At 43.0% G+C, this 17560-nt stretch overlaps 1 long non-coding RNA gene across 1 annotated transcript; it reads left to right on the top strand.

Annotated features, from left to right (window-relative positions):
• LOC126996195 (uncharacterized) lies at positions 1 to 4313 on the top strand. The gene is made up of 2 exons (XR_007751100.1): positions 1 to 2734; positions 2991 to 4313. It is a non-coding gene; the product is annotated as an uncharacterized LOC126996195 (long non-coding RNA).
• The last annotated feature ends 13247 nt before the right edge of the window (positions 4314 to 17560 follow it).

Below are 17560 nucleotides of genomic sequence, written 5' to 3' on the forward strand. Positions count from 1 at the left end.
TCTTCCTTTGTCTATTAAATCTGAATGTATCCAACTTAAACCCTATTGTAGTAACCTTCACGCTTCTCCTTTGCTCTGCTATACGTGTTGCTATTCGTCCTTCCCCTTTTTCATATGAGTGATGGTATGTAATGTTAAGTTTGTTAGTCGTAGTAAGACCATCGGCATTATCATCGCCCTTTTCCGCTTGCACCACATTTCGAGGTTATTTTTGGAACAGCGGATGTTTGGGAGGATGTTTGTAAATGTTTGGGGAGTGTAGCCCAAACGTTTGAACAGCTGTGTGTTTTTGTGTGCATGAGAGAGGGGATGGGGGATGGACTGGATGGTAGGGATTAGACTAGGGACTGGAGGGAAGGGAAGAGCAGAGGAGGCCAGGGAACAGATTTAACAAGATTTTGAAAGGAGTGTGGGGCATTTCCAGGGGTAGGTTTACGCCCCTACTGGTAGTTTGATCATTCTTCTCTACCATGAACCTAAAATACCACTCACTTGAACTCGACTGACCACCTGTTTGGCCTTGAAAATTGTTGATGTGAGAGGCGAACGCATCTGACAGTACGGGGGTAGGAGGGAAAGGGAAGAGAGGGGGATCTCACTACCGCTGTTGCGCCATGTTGTGTACACTCATTGCTATACTACGGACTAAAAAAAAGAGCAAATGACGCCGTGGTTGTGGTTAGTGCGTCACCCATACTGCGCATAATTCACCTGCCCGATAAATAACCTCTTGCAGACCGTATCATCCGCACACATTGATGAGTATAACAACCTGGAGCAATGCGCAGGCCGAGAAAGGGAAGCAGGTGTGTGTTATCGTACCGCCTTGGTCCTAATGTGTGACCTGCATTACTTATACATCACTTATCCTTGAGCTCGATGTCTGCCTGCATGGTTACCCGCACGCCTTCACGAGTAGAATGCAACCTTGTGCAGTAATTAGCTTGTGGAAGTCAGGCAAGAGTGTGTGTTTGTGTGTGTGTGTGTGTGTGTCACCTTCATGCCAAATCGTATTAACTTGTCCTTGTGGTTGTTGCATATCACCTTTCGCCCTTGGTACGTGTTGATAGGAGGGCAAAACAAACAAAAAATAAATAAATAAGAAAACCACGTTCCTCCATATAAAAGAGAAGAGGAAGAAGCCAATTAAGAGAATGTTCAGATAGTCAGAGAGGGGTCTTGATAACCCCCAACCCCCCACCCCTCAATAATTGTGTGCCTATTGTGGATTTAGAGACATATTCCGGTCCAGAAACAAGATAGTGAATGGAACAAATTTAATTGATGTATAGCTTATAATAAAATACAAATACAAAGGAAAGCGGTAAATTGAGGTGAGATAGATTTGTGGACGGGCCCAATGAGAAAAAATGATTGCCTATTCCTGATGAGCTTTTCACCTTTTTTCAACTTTTACCGGCCTCCAAGGCATTATTCATAGAGCTCAAAGTAACGTAGCATCATCTGCATACCTTGTCACGTAGTATTGAGGCAACGAATCCTTGATGTGGAGAGCCGGAGGCTGCCGGCAACTTGTCTCCCCTGCCTTGTGCGCCGAGCTGCCGAAATGCTACTTTAAAACTATTAGTACTGATTCATTTAACACGTGGATGTGAGAGATAAATGGGCTGTTTTTTGAGACCGAGGTCGTGGGTTTTAGGATGGGATTGAGCGGGAACACAGTCCACACTATCTGGCAAGTTTGGAGCGATCCCAACTTCCCAGAATCTGATCACGTATTGGTGTGAGGTGACTACCCGTGGCGGGCGTCACTCGTCAGAGGTGATATAAAGGATGAGCGAGTAACTGCCAACTCAGTTCTCGCGCTGGGCGTCGAAGGGGTAGGACCACGCTGCTCAAGGGACTAGGTTTTTTTTTTTTCCTGTACAGGGTTATCAGGCCCTCCAGTGATTTGTTATCTGGTTTATATGCACAGAAATAAGATTGTTGGGTTGACGCACACTGGAGGAGTTTCGTGATGTAGTGTAGACCAACTTTGTCTAATGTTTGCTCCTGTTGAAGAAGGTTTGTGTTGTAGCCTTACCTTGTTGCTCTGCTGTTCCCATTGTTCTCTTCTTCCTGTTCCCGAAGTGTTGTAATGAAGTGTACTCCGGATTTTTCTGCCCCTGGTATTTTTTCCCCGTGTAATTTTACTTTATCACCTGTGTACTGGCTGGACATACAACTGCCTCCGGCGAATCCCCTGATGGTTATAAATAAAGTTTGATCTATGTAAGCAGCCGACCGACGCAGACTGCCAACACAGCGCGGTGAGATGGGAGAAAGATACAGCGAGTACAGCAAGAGTTTGTCGGGGGTCTGAGAGTGGAGGAACTTTTTTTCCCCCCCTTTCCCTCAAGGTTGCAGCAACGAAAGTAGTTATAAGTAAAATGAATAATAATAATAATAAACAAGAACATGAGGTAGGTCCCAAGTGTCTTCATAAGGGACTTAGCGTGTTGATCTTATTGATTATTTGTTTGTTTTTGTCCTGATTTTTTTTTTTTTTTACCGTCACCAGCAAGGACATCAAGAACAGGAATAAACAACAACAACAAGCGGGGTATATCCCGAGCATTTTGTCAACCATTTTTTATTTATTTTTTACCTTCACGTAAGGACGCAGCACAGGAAAATAAATCGACAAATAAACCTCCTTTGCCTTCTGCTGCTCCCTGCTAGTCGTCGTGTCGCAGCAGAGTGAAGACATGCCGCGTGGAAGGGGAAATGAAAGGTAACTAAACAGGGACTAGAACGGCACATCTCAACCTAGATGAATGGCTTAAAACTTACACTTATTATCAAACGTTTGTTGCTCTTGTTACGAACGTTTTTCAAGGCCAGAGAGGAGCCACGTTTGCACTTCTCAACCAGGATGAATTGCTTGAAACTTACACTCTTATTATCAAACGTTTGTTGCTCTTGTTACGAACGTTTTTGAAGTCAGAGTAGCTACGTCGGGTTGTCATGGGTGTTTTCCCCGTTCACAGCGCGGAAGTATTGGAAAATTACCCCCAAGTTCAGGAAACCACCCATGGAAACAGTGACTTTCTCCCAGAGTACCTCTTGAAACAGGTGGAGTAAGCCTTCTAAGAGTTTAAGAATGATCTCAGGTGGACGGCTGACAACTGGCTTCAGGTGGACGAGAAAATGGTAATGTGAAAGAGAATGGGATGAGGCGGGGGGCCGAGATAAGGGCAGTGTGAAGGATAAAGAATGGGATGTGAGGTGGACAAGATAAGGGTGATGTGAAGGATAAAGAGATGTGGTAAGGTGGACGAGATAATGATAAATGTTAAAGATAAAGAAAACGGTATGTGGTGTGGGCAAAATGCTAACCTGAAAAAGAAAAAAAAAAATGAAGAGGTGAACGAGAATGGTAGATAATGGTAACTTGAAAAATAAAGAGAATGGGGTGTGGTGAGGTGATCTTTGTTAGAAAATGATATGAAAAAAAGGTTAATATTAAGATACACAAGATAATGGTAACAGGTAAATTTAAGAGAATGGGATGTCTTGAAGAGGACGATACATGGTGAATAATAACGTGAAAAATGAAGGTGAATGAGAACGGTGGATAATGGTAGCTTGAAAAAATGAAGAGAATGGGATGTGGTAGATAATGGTTAAAATAAAGTTTGAGGTGAGCGAGATAATGGTAAGAAGAAAAAAATAAAAAGAATGGGATGTCTTGAAGTGGATGATAATGAGAACGTGAAAAATGAAGGTGAACGAGAATGGTGGATTATAATAGTAACTTGAATCTTGAAGGAAATGGGTTGTCTTGAAGTGGTGAAAAAATGAAGGTGAACGAGAACGGTGGCTAATGGTAGCTTGAAAAATGACGAGAATGGAATGTGGTAGATAATGGTAAGGTAAAAATAAAGTTTGAGGTGAACGATAGATAATGGTAAGAGGAAAAAATAAAAAGAATAAGATGACATGAAGTGGATGATAATGATAGCTTGAAAAATGAAGGTGAACGAGTACGGTGGATATTGACTGCTTGGAAAGTGAAGAAAATGCTATGTGTTTAAGTGGACGATATCTGAATAGTGATAACGTGGAAATGAAGGTGAACGAGAATGGTGAATACTGGTTGTTTTAAAAGTGAGGTATTAAAATATAAGAAGAAAGCCAGGAATGAAAAGTTGATTAGAAACAGAGGAGGAGGAGGATAACAAACTCGTGTCTATGTGTTCCGAGTGCATTGTGCCAGTGGAATTGTGGCCCAGAAGGAGACTTAGTACGTTAATTAACAATATATGGAATGGAACAAATGTCTAAGTTAACTAATAAAGGAGCGAAGTGAATTTTTTTTCTTTCCTTTTTTGTAGAATTGATTTGTTAGTTTTAGAGAAGACAGACAGGTAGAGAGCTTTTTCATGATCTACAATACTGATAGACGGCTTAAAAAAAAGTAGAGCACTGGAGTAGATACAACATGCAGGATAACATTTACTATTGACTTGAGAATAAACGAAAAATGAAAAGGGGTATTGATATGAGAAAATGTGGTTCAGAGCCATAAACGAACACACACACACACACACACACACACACACACACACACACACACACACTTACTAAGGGCCATATTTTTAAACATTTCTGCGCCCAAGACCACGTAATTTACAAGTCTTTCGTGGGAGTTTAGGGCATTTCCAGGGGTAGTTTTATGACCCTGGTGGTAGTTTGACCCTTCTTCTGTGCCATGAACCTTAAAAAACACTCATGAAAAACAGATTGATCCCCTCTTTGACCTTTAGAAATAGTTGATGTGAGAAGCGATGGTGTCTTAAAATACGGCCCTTTGTACACTCTACTACTCGCTATTTCCCTTCAAGTGTCAAGAGTATGTGCCTTACTCACACCCCTCTTATATGCACTATGCTGACAAATATTAGCGGAGGGTGTGAAACAAACTGTGGCAAAGTATCATAGTGATCCAACTGATACTTACTGAGATATTCCCGAAAAACGATATAACACAGCCTCTGAAAGCCATTGTAGCCCAGACAATGAACATCCACACGCGGTCATCAAGCTTTCAAAATGTGCCGGTCCCGTCTCCTCGAGCCAAGATGAGCCTCCTTGGGGTGACCTTCGCGTCTATGGGGTTAAAAACCTCTACGTTTTTTGCAAACATTCACAGCCGCACAAGTTTTCCCTATTTTCGAGCTGACTTGCAAGGAACATAGATTTACACAGATGCTCAGAGACCACATAGACCCTAAACCGACATCAACAGGCGTCCACCATACCGTTACCAACTCAGCGATTATTAAGGTGGATGTGGCGGTTGAGTTTGTATATGAGAGAGAGAGAGAGAGAGAGAGAGAGAGAGAGAGAGAGAGGGTTGGATAGGGGGAGGGAGAAGAAATTATCATAGAGTGCAAGAAGAGCAGAGTTAGGAAGAAAGTTGGCTAGGAGGACTTGGGAGATAAGGAAGGAAGGAAAGAGACAAAAGACGAGAGGAGACAGATAGCTGAAGAGAAAGAGATGAGAAGATACATGCAAAATTGGAGGGACAGAGAGGGAGAGGATAGTAAATGAGGAGTTGACAAAGGGAGGAAGGGAGAGATAGGAAGTTCAGTGGGGGAGAAACATGAATAAAGGGCACAAAGAAAGGAGCGGAAAGGACTAAAGGGCAAATGAAGGATGCAGGGGTGGGTGGAGGAAAGGCAGGAAAGGAAAGGGTAATGGAGGGTTGCCGAGGAGGGAGGGAAGGATGGGAGGAGATAACAAGTTAGGACAGGACAGTAGATAGTTTGGAAAAGAAGAACAAAAGGGTAACTGGTGGATGGGGAGGACAGAGAGTGCAGACTGGAGTGTGAGTGAGGGAGGGAGAACAGGATGAGGTGAAGTGAGTGAGGGGGAACAGAACACTATGGAGATAAAGTGAATGAGGGAGAACAGAACAGTATGAAGTGAGTGAGAGAACCATATGGAGAGTGAGGGAGGAAGGGAGATCATACCTTAGAGTGCAGTAACCTGGAGGAAGGGTTCAAGGGTAGGTCGGGTCGTACACAGAGCAGGGGGAAGAGTCACAAAGAAATATCTGATGAGTCAAGAGAAGAGGAGGAAGGAAAAGAAAGAAGGAAAAGGCATAATAACATCCTCTCAGCAGACATGGTCCTGTATCTGAGAGCGAAGAAGAGGAAATAGTGAACGCTTTAAGGAGATCAGTGAGGAAAATAGATATTAGTCAGAACATCTCTAACTGCAAGGAACGCCTACCTATGATTACAAGCACATGTCTTTACCTAACATCTCGTAAATATTCATCCCTCGAAAAATGAATCAAACCTAACTAGTTCCAAGAAACGTTAATCTGTATGAGAAATGTTTCAATATATCCTGCTCAAGAAACGTCTCTATTCATCTACCATATTTACCTTTTATTGCTCCCTCGAAACGTTTATTTATATCGTAAGGTACTAATATATAGCTATCATATATAGTACGAACCTCCCACTGACGTGTATTCCTGCCCCATGTCTACGTCATGTACATACTATCTACTCTTAACTTCTCTATTGCTATTCTGATATCTTTCTTCATGTTATTTCCCATGAGAATTTACTTATTTTATTTGAGCACTACTTAAATATTGCCTGGGGCCACAATCTTCATACATTTCAGAGCCCCAGCACTCATATTTGTTTAACTAGTCTCTCCTCGGAGTTTTGGGCATGTGCAGAGGTAGTTTTATGACCCTTCTCTTAGTTCGATCATTATTTTGTGCCATGAACGATTACAACGCTCACTTAAACGCGACTCGTACCCTATTCGGCCTTTTGGAAATAGTTGATACGAGGCGCCTATAGAGAGAGAGACGGCCTTTCCCTACGTCAACCACCTCTCTCTCTCTCTCTCTCTCTCTCTCTCTCTCTCTCTCTCTCTCTCTCTCTCTCTCTCTCTCTCTCTTATATCAGTCCTTCACCAGCAAAGATTTTTATATCCCACAACTTGGCCCTGTCTGTTCCTACTTCTTATCATTTAATTTGCTTCTGTTAGTACTTAGGTTGTCCATCGGTTGACACTTCTTTGCGTTCTATGTTTCTCTCAAGTCTATATATTATTTCTTTGAGAGAGAGAGAGAGAGAGAGAGAGAGAGAGAGAGAGAGAGAGAGAGAGAGAGAGAGAGAGAGAGTCACGAAAATTTGGTTATGACGCAGAAGTGTATACCTGGGCGTTAATTAAATAAGTATATGCGTATGGATGAACAGAAAGAGAGAGAGAGAGAGAGAGAGAGAGAGAGAGAGTTACAAAACAAGGAAAAAAATCTAAAACGTGTATTGCTATCGTACCATGCATCCCTTATTTTTTTTATATATATATTTGTTATTCATTTTAAGCATTGATAACTCGGAAAATGGACGTTAAGGCAGGTAGGAGGAAAAAGACGGAGATGGATATGTGGTTGCATTATTCATAGTAGTAGTAGTAGTAGTAGTAGTAGTAGTAGTAGTAGTAGTAGAAGTAGTAGTAAAGCATTTTCTGGCTAAACGTTTTGCACACGAGAGAGAGAGAGAGAGAGAGAGAGAGAGAGAGAGAGAGAGAGAGAAAGAATTGCGCCATGTTAACCGATCTTCCTGCTCCACACACACACACACACACACACACACACACACACAGTCCTTATGCGATTAAATTGTGCAAGGTTATACTGTACATCTCTTATTCCCTCGTACTGTCATGTTTATGCTAGGAAGGACTCTCTCTCTCTCTCTCTCTCTCTCTCTCTCTCTCATGGTTAAACATGACGCACACACACACAAGGTTAAGTTGGAGGTGGTGTTTTATTGGTTTCTTGTTGCTTTTGACTCCGCGAATTTCCATCCCGTTTCCTGGAAGTGTGTGTGTGTGTGTGTGTGTGTGTTTTGTTTATTTTTCTTCACTTGTTTATTTATTTATTGCTTTGATCTGTTATTTTAGTTCCCTCTGCTTTTCCTTGTTTTCTTTTTATGTTGTTGATTTGTTTCATTTTTTCATTTATTCGTTTTCTCTCCTTTCTTACTCATTTTCTTCTTCTTCGTCCGAATTATGTGTTTTATCCGTTTTAGTTATTTCATGGTCGTGTCCTTTTCCCCTTCCTTCGTCCAGCCTTCTTCCGTCCTTCATCCCCCTTACCTTGTCTCCTTATCACATGCACTTATGTTCTCTCCTCCCTCCCTTTCTCTTGCTGTGTGCTATTTCCTTGTTTTCACTTCCCTTTTCTTCTCTCCATGCCCTTCCCTTCTCTTAACCTGCCCCTTTCCAATTTTTTTTTTCTCTTCGTTTTCTCCTTCCTCCCTCTTCCTCTATTTCCATTTCCCTTCTCCCTTCTGCTTGACCATCCCCAACAGTCTACTGGACTAATATTCTACTCAAAACGTTTTCTCATCCACTGTACAGGAACTGAGAGGAAGCACAACAGACCAGCGTATGTGTGTGTGTGTGTGTGTGTGTGTGTTAGTTGCCAAGTATGCCACCTTCCTGTTAACTTCGATTTTAATCATACCTGCTTGCATGACCACCACCACCACCGTCACTACTACTACTACTGCTACTACTACTACTACTATCACCAGCAACCGCTGTACCCTAAACGTCTGCTAACTTTCACCATCAACATATAAGTGCGGTATACATAGCCAACCCATTCTTTTCCGTGTTGGATACGTGTTCCTCCATGCTCGCTCGGAGTCTGCTTCAGTAGTGTCCCAGAGCCGAAGCTGAAAGGTTTGGCGGGAGCTTTGAAAGCAAGGAGAGACGTTAGGTCAGAGAGAGCAGGAGAATAGTAAACTCAGACAAATTTAGAGGGAAGGCTTATTAAACAAGAAAGGGAGATTTTCAGAGGGTGAAGAGTGTGGTGCGCCTTGGCCCTTGTTCGAAATGTGGATCTTGCTGCCCACGGTGAGAATATTTTTATTTTATTTTTTTGGTGGTGGTAAAGGTGTGTGTTCGTTAGTGTGCTGTGCTTGTAGTGTTGCTTATTGTATTGTTTGTTGTGTAGTATAGAACAGTGTGGTGGTGGTAGTAATCAGTGTGTGTGTGTGTGTGTGTGTGTGGAGACAAACTCCCAAAGAACAAAACCTCAGTTAGAGTGCAAAACAGGACAAAACCTTATCAGTTATATTTTTTTCTGCTTTCAGACCTTTTTACCGTTTAGTAGCAAATTACAAGAAAAAATGTGACTAGTTTGTGACGTTATCTGCGGCGAATGATAATGTCACCTCACCGGCCTAACACACACACACACACACACACACACACCACGTAGGCCACTGGATTATTTTCAACTCGCTGCTCTGAGTAATAAACGTTTGTCAGTTCTTCCAAGTTGTAAGTTCCCCAGTTGCTCGAGGCTTGGCTAAAAGCGAACCTAACCTGGTAACAACATTCCTTCCCAGTCACCTCCTCCTCCTCCATCTCTTTCTCCTCCCAATCCAATTCGTTCCTGTCAAATATACCTATGCGCATTCATCACCTCTATCCATGCTCTTTAAACGAATTCGTGTCTTCTCATTCTTTCCCTCTCATTCATCTCCCTCTCTTCTTCTCCCCCTTCTTTTTCTTTGACCTTCCAAATCGTTTCTATCGTATACATTCCTATTCGCATACTTCACCTATCTATCCATGCCCTGAAAACGAATTCATGTCTTCTCATTCCTTCCCTTACACTACCCATCCTCGACCCCTTCCTTCTCCCTTCTAAATCGTTCCTACCTTATACATACCTTACCTTTATACGCATACGTTACCTATTTATCCATGCCCTGAAAACGAACTCTATATCTCTTCTCATCCCTTACACTTCCCATCCTCCACCTCTTCCTTCGTCCTTCCAAATCGTTCCTACCTTACACATACCTCACCTATATACGCCTGTCACCTATTTATTCATACCCTGAAAACGAACTCATATCTCCGCATTTCTTCCGTCACACGTCTTCTCCTTCCCCCACTCAATTCGTTCCTAGTTTCGGGTCGCTACAAACTCATGGCTTGGAGGGGCGCGAGACTGAAGGAGACCAAAGGGGACTCCCACTAAACTCGTGACTTGTAGGGGCGCGAGACTGAAGGAGACCAAAGGGGACACCCACTAAACTCATGGCTTGGAGGGGAGCGAGGATGTTTTGCTTGGGAGGACCGTCCTGGGTGGAGTCGGCGGTGCGTCAAGCGACCCACCCCCTGGCACCTTAAAAGTGAGTTGCCCGCTGATTAACTATCGTGTTTCATACCCATCGATAGTAATTTTCGGAGGGGGAACGCAGACACACCCACGCAACCATTTACCGTAACCGTGGCCCATGTCCTGGTGGAGTTGAGCGCAAGTCCCATCCCCCATTTTCTTTGTCCCAACACTTACTCCCGCAGCTTGGGCACTCAATTTGCGGCAGTGTCAGGTTGCCCACTTTCAACGGCGTGTCCCTCAACGTGGCCTTGCAGTCGACTATCCATGAAATCGTCAATTTTTTGTTTCCGATTATGACGGGTTTTGTGGGGTCCTCCTCCCATGAATTTTCAGGCAACTCCCAGGGCATTGAGTTCACCGATAGCACAGAGACAAGCACCACAATTAGCACAGACTTCGAGAGGCCGAGGAACTGCATGGCGAAGAATGTCCTAGAGGTCCTCCCAGTAGCCTCGTCGAAGAGACTTGCTGGAGCCACTACTGCCCCTCCCATTTTATCCACGTGCGTAGCGGAACGTTTTTTCGTCTTAAGCACAGATTCTAAATCTGCATGCTTTTCTGCTTCTGATGGTGTGTGGTACGTCCCGAGGTAAAAATATACAGAGGTCACTCACTTGAGCGGCGAGTCTGACTTGAGTAAACAAATGCCGAGGCGAAAGAACACCTTCACGGCGTGGCTTATGATCGGTGGTGATTTTGACCCTCTGTATATTTTTACCTCGGGACGTACCACACACCATCAGAAGCAGAAAAGCATGCAGATTTAGAATCTGTGCTTAAAAAAGTGATGCGACGAAAACCAGCTGAGTCTAAGGAGTTGAAGGGAAATAAGTGCAAGAAAATATTTATTCCCTACTTCACTTAACTCTGATTTTCGTATGTGTGATTTTACATTATTGTTACAATTTTATGCTAGTGTGATGCAGAATTTTCTCAGGAAGATGATGGTGGTCTCAGGTTTTCGTTAAAATTAATGTTGGGGTCAGGAAACAGGGTGGGAGTGAGGTGTGTGAAGCCGTCGGTTTGGGCAGACAACGAGGATGGGGCGCGGCCGAGCGTGAAGGCTATAGGAGTTACCAACGAGTGATTTCCTCCCGCCTCCTTCTCTATACTTGCCTTGGCGTGGCCAAGGGTGAAGGCTCTAGGAGTTACCAACGAGTAATTTCCCTTCTATACTTGCCTTGGGGTGGATGGCAGGCAGGCGGAAGCAACGGTGCCAGATTGTCGTAAACTGCCTCTTATTTTTCCCGACTGCCTACCCCAAAACTGTCTCCTGGGGCCCAATAACTAGATTCATTTATAGTTATCGTTAAAATAGTTAGTTCCTGATGTCTCTTGGTAATATTTAGTCGTCAGAAATCGGTAAATACTAAGGTCCGAGTACGACAATCTGGCACCGGTGGGCGAAAGTTCCCTTCCACCCCGCACACCAACTATTTTCAAAGATCTAAAAGGAGATTAAGTGGGTTCTCATGCGTGTTTGTTTATTTTTTTGGGGGGGTTCATGGTACAGGTGGCCCCTCACGCCTGTCCGACAATGCTCCCCAAGCCGTGACCGTTATATGCTTGACTCGCAATGTCCATTCAGCCAACGTGCTGGATATCACCCGGAAACATACAACAAAAATCGTGACCTTATAGGGACGACAGACCCTTCACTACACAGGGACAGTCGGCGCCGATTACAAGATGATTCAATCAGCTGTATCGTTTACTCTTACTATGATTATTGATTTTGGGAACAGCAAACGTATCTTTTATAGATGGCTAAAGACGAATGATGCTTTGATCTCTCTCTCTCTCTCTCTCTCTCTCTGGACAGTCGGGTGGTATTGTGCTAAAAGGGTATAGAATTCTGAATGTCCACCCCCGGATGAAATTCAGTTGTGGAAATAACCGGTTGTGTGTGTGTGTGTGTGTGTGTGTGTGTGTGTCCCTCGTCAGTTCAAACCCGTATTTTCTGCTCTGTTACCAGATGGCGTATGCAGCCTGGGTGGCGTAACATTCTCATCAGTATTATCGTAGTTCTCCGTAAAAAATAAAAAAATCGTTACATACAGAGAGAGAGAGAGAGAGAGAGAGAGAGAGAGAGAGGCGTGACAACTACAAAATCACACGAAGTCACCCTTGAATCCCGGAAACTTGCCAGATGAATAGGATAAACCCATGAAGCACCAGGCGTTTCTTAAAACTCTCAGCATTGCATAGTACACACGTTGGGGGATGCGGGAAAGATAAGCAACTGGGCAGTCGAGTGGCGAGAGGGAGCGGACTGAGCTGACTGACTGTTACAAAGCGAGAGTTCATCATGTCCATGGAGAGTTGGAGACTGCTAGACGGGAAGAGGAGGGAGAGGCGGGGAGAGCGTTGTGCGAGGGCGGAGCTAAAAGCCTTGGACTAAACTATAAACACGTGCGAGCCAAGAGTAACAAGAACACATATTTGTCAAGGCCTTCGCGAGAGTTAGGCATTTCCAGGGGCACTTTAATGACCTTGATGGTAGGCTGACCTTTCTTCTGTGCCATGACCCTATGAAAACACTCAACAGAACCAGATCAGTCTCCTTTGCGGCCTTTGGTAATAGTTCATGTGACAGGCGGAAGCATTTGAGAATACTAGGGACGGTGGGGTTGGCAGGGGCATGTTTTACTCTCTCTCTCTCTCTCTCTCTCTCTCTCTCTCTCTCTCTCTCTCCTTTAAAAAAAACAAGCTCGATGGACACTTCCTTTAACTTCATATTAGTAAAGTAAATATTCCAAGTTGTGTGATTTGAGTAACAATTTATCTTAGGGTTAAGGACAGACCACCTGCTAGTCTGGACCGTAGGATGTGTGGTCTGAAAATCTATGTAAATCTAAATATGAAAAATCGTCGGATCTCAATGAAGGACAATCACTACAAGACCAAAATAAAGTCATAGTAAACGTATTGAAACGTTTGGTTCAACCTGGCAACACCACTGATGTGTACGAACATACGGGTACTGTTGCCAGCTAACGCTATTCTCCCAACGTGCCCGTGTAAACCTGAAACGTTGCGATCACTTTATCCTATGCATTTGCACTGGGTAGGTTAGTGAGACCAGACGAAGTAACCCAGTGAGTCATGGGAGAGAGGGAGAGACTCAGAGACGTATTAAGAATATCGTAACGTGGTGCAATACGATAGACCGACCGACAGACCAAAGCTCCGCCCCCTCCTCGTCGTCTCCCCTTCATTCTCCTCCTCCTCCTCCCCCCTCCCCCCCAAAAGAGGCCACTGCGTTGGGGCCGTCCCGTCCCGCCACTCCTTAGTTCTACTTCTAACGTTCAGTCCAAGAGTGCGACTTACACACACGTACACACGCACATACATACATACACACACAGTAGGGTGTGCATGATTGTTACGTATACACTGCAAGCTCAACTCTAAGGTTTTCCTTCATCTGCTATCACTTCCTCCTTACTACTACTACTACTTTACTACTACTACAAAATCATCCTTTAGTGGCAGTCATTACGTGAAGTTCCTGTGTTGTGTGTGTGGTAGCCAAGTAGCCCAATGTATTAAGTGAGAAAAAACATCTTTACAAGATCGTGAAAATGGTTGCACATCAAATTCCAGTTGTGGTAAGTATTCCGCCTCCCTACCTAATAATAACCTTGGACACATTTTCCTAGTGTGTTAGTGTGTGTGTTTGTGTGTGTGTGTGTGTGTGTGATGAGGGGGGGGGAGGCGACAAACGTTTCCTCATTGTAGGGAAACGTTTATTGATGTCTGGATTTTGATTGTCTGCTAACCTAACCTTACCAGCTGTTTTCTTATTTTCCTTTATTACACAAGACTTTAATGGCGGCGTGGTAAGGATGTCGAGCTGCTTCAACTGTGTGTGTGTGTGTGTGTGTGTGCCACGTATTGATAGTGTGTGTGTGCCACGTACTGACAAAGTGTGTGTGTGTGTGTGTGTGTGTGTGTGTACCATGTATTTGATAAGGTGTGTGTGTGTGTGTGTGTGTGTTAGATCTCATTCACCGTATCAATAACCTAATCTTCCATTGTACTTCATTCACTTTAATTACATTTCGTTCCATTTATTTCTTTTCCACCTGACCCCAGTTAATATATCACTATGCTCTGTCATTTATTTATTGTTTTCTCACGAAGCTTACTTATTACCTAGGAACAACAACCTGGCCTTTGTTTTGTCTGTATGTAAATCAGTCTAAATATATGTTGGAATTTAGTGTCATATTATCAGTAGGTGTCAGTTAGCCTATCTAGGAGTTCAGGTTGAGTAAGAATTATTGATCTAAAGCTTCACACGTCTCATGGCATAATAAACGAATTCTGTCATGCCGCGTGGTAGTTTTTCATCCACTTATCAACGTTTATCTTATCTATGGCAGAAACGTATTGTATTTTTGAATTTAAATCCCCGTCAAACCGTTAAAAATGTGAGAAGAGACGCGGTGTTCTCTCTCTCTCTCTCTCTCTCTCTCTCTCTCTCTCAGAACTCGATTTAATTACTACCTTTGCCTTTTCTGAACATCTGCTTGATTTACTTTTAATTAACCTTTTGTTGCGACTTCCTTTTAGTCTGCGCAGTTGCCGCATGGGTCAATATTGAAACTTAACTCCGCTGTAGCCGTTTCTTGTAAGTGGTTCTCGTAGATGAAAGACGTGGGGCTAACTTGTATTGTGAATCCTAGTTACTTATAAGGTAGCAGTGGTGAATGTGCAGTTTTAATTCGCCACTCAAGTCTCGCTCAGGCTAAGGTGGGGTTGTGCTAGTATATAAATAGCTCTTGGATAGTTAAGGTGGGATAGTAGGTTGCTTTAACTGCGTTTGTTAGCTAGCATGTCATTCGTTTCGTCATTTTCGCCCTTCATTTTATAGTTATGGAGCGTGCGTTTTTGTCCTATAACTGAATGATAAGATTTAATAATGAAGGGGAAATGGCATTCTGAGATGGTGGCCAAAACTGCACATTTTCTTAGGATATTGGGTAGCTAGATTAACCTGCAGTAGTTGTGTATTAAAAAAAAAATATGGATCAAATTATAACGACATTTAACCGTAGCTAAAACTCGATAAAATATGATTAAAGTATGATATGCGTGCCTTTTGTATGTGTACAATCAGGATTTCTTTCATAACATTGAAGGAAACAAACGAGGAAAAGACTGCGCCAGTACGATAATTATTTGCACCAATAGCCTTGCAAACCCGTCATATTACCCCGCTTTGTGTCCCAGCCAGCCAGACGTAGAAATGTATCAGTAAGAGAATTAATAGAAAAAAAATAGTAATAGTAGGTGGAATAGTTGTGATAGTCTTATTGTTTTTAATGGTATAGCCTGTAGAGCATGCAAAATATTGTTAAAAATGAATATCAGTAACATAGGTATAACTTAGCTCCATACTCTCATACTCTGGCCCCGTTCACACTATGCCGGGGCCACGACAACGCAGCGACTATTAACCCTTCAGACTGTGGCGACTAAGCATCCGGCGATCGTTTCTAGACCTTTCCGACCATGTGCGACCCTTTCACATCAAAATTTTACACTCTAGACCTCGTGTACCCCTGAGTCGCTGGGTTGTGGCTCAGACTCTGTACATTATGAACGGGGCTTATGTAGGAGCGGAAGAGTTTGCCATTCCTGTATTTCCTGTAGCTAAGGGCGTCTGGTTGTCAATGTCAGTCCTCAGGAAATGGCTGTGGTCTGGTAGTTCGTATTTTTGGGTGGCTGACATTGCTGAGGGTTTCTTTGTTAGTTTATCAGGTTCAGATCGTAGTAAGGTAGCTTTTGTAGTATTTGATCGTTATGTGATTTATATATATATATATATATATATATATATATATATATATATATATATATATATATATATATATATATATACTTATTGCATGTATATTTATTTCACCGTTTTCCTCATTTTAGTGTTAGTTATTTAGTCACGTTTAAAGCCTATTGGATTAGGAAAATTCAGGTTATTGTAGGTCCAGAGTCTATGCAATTGATTTTTTTTCAGTTACAGGTTGCTTAAAGTTATTGTTAGAGCTTAAATATTGTTTTCATGCGTTAATGTTATTTGACCATGTTCACTTTTATTACAGGAGAGACCAAGGGCTAGCCCGTTCATAAGTTTGGATTTGCAGTGTAGCTATTTTTTTTTTCAACAAAGGAGACAGCTCAAGGGCACAAACAAAGGAAACAATAATAAAAAAAGCCCGCTACTCGCTGCTCCTAAAAGAATCCATGGAGGTGGCCGAAAGAGGGGTCAATTTCGGGAGGAGGGGTGTCCTGTACCCTTCTCTTGAAAGAGTTCAAGTCGTAGGCAGGAGGAAATACAGATGAAGGAAGATTGTTCCAGAGTTCATAAAGTTGTGCACGGCGGCGTTCACGACATCCGTTCACTGCATAATATAATTTTAAGATGACCTTTTCTTTAGTATCGATTACTGCCCTCTCTCTCTCTCTCTCTCTCTCTCTCTCTCTCTCTCTCTCTCTCTCTCTCTCTCTCGTTAGGGCACACGTGTCAAGGAATAAAACCGTTGCATCAGTAAAAAAGATTAGTTAGCCTTGTTAGTCAGTCCACACTCCCTGCCCTCAGAACGGTTGGGTACAACTGATGATAACAATAATGAGTTTGACAATGGTGAACATACGAAATTTGAATAACGAACGGAGAGAGAGAGAGAGAGAGAGAGAGAGAGAGAGAGAGAGAGAGAGGGGGGGGGGGCAGATATGATAAAAGGGGGGGGAGGGAGGTGGAGTACAAGACGATAATGAAGGAAAGACGTGTCATGACGGTTGGCTGGCAAAGATAATGACAGAGAGAGAGAGAGAGAGAGAGAGAGAGAGAGAGAGAGAGAGAGAGAGGGGGGGGATACGTTGTGGAGGAAGTGGTAATAATAACGTTCAGTAAGACAAAGGGACGCAGAAGAAAAAAGAGCAGAAATTGTAGATTCAAATAAATGGGACGTTGAAATGTAGTTAGCTGGACAATTTTAGTTTTTTATACGACATTTTCGCATTTTCAACCCAGTTTCATCAATATATTTTCATCACAAGCATCATCATCATCTTCCCTCGTCTTAATCTTCTTAAAATGCATAACCTCATTCTTACACTTCCTTTCATACACTACAAGCTTTTCATTCATGCTTCAAAGGAGAGAAATCGTGTCGCATTGCCTTCGAATCCTTGCCCGAGTTAAGGTTGGTATTGTCAGATGCCCCCACCCCTCACTAATTTCAAAGGCCAAAAAGGAGGTTAATCGAGTTCTAATGAGTGTTCTTTTAGGTGCACGGTACAGAAGAAGGCTCAGACTACCACCAGGATCATAAAAGTACCCCTGGAAATGCCCTAAACTTCCACGGAAGG

The sequence above is a fragment of the Eriocheir sinensis genome, chromosome 9, assembly GCF_024679095.1.
Source record: "Eriocheir sinensis breed Jianghai 21 chromosome 9, ASM2467909v1, whole genome shotgun sequence".
Lineage (NCBI taxonomy): Eukaryota > Metazoa > Arthropoda > Malacostraca > Decapoda > Varunidae > Eriocheir > Eriocheir sinensis.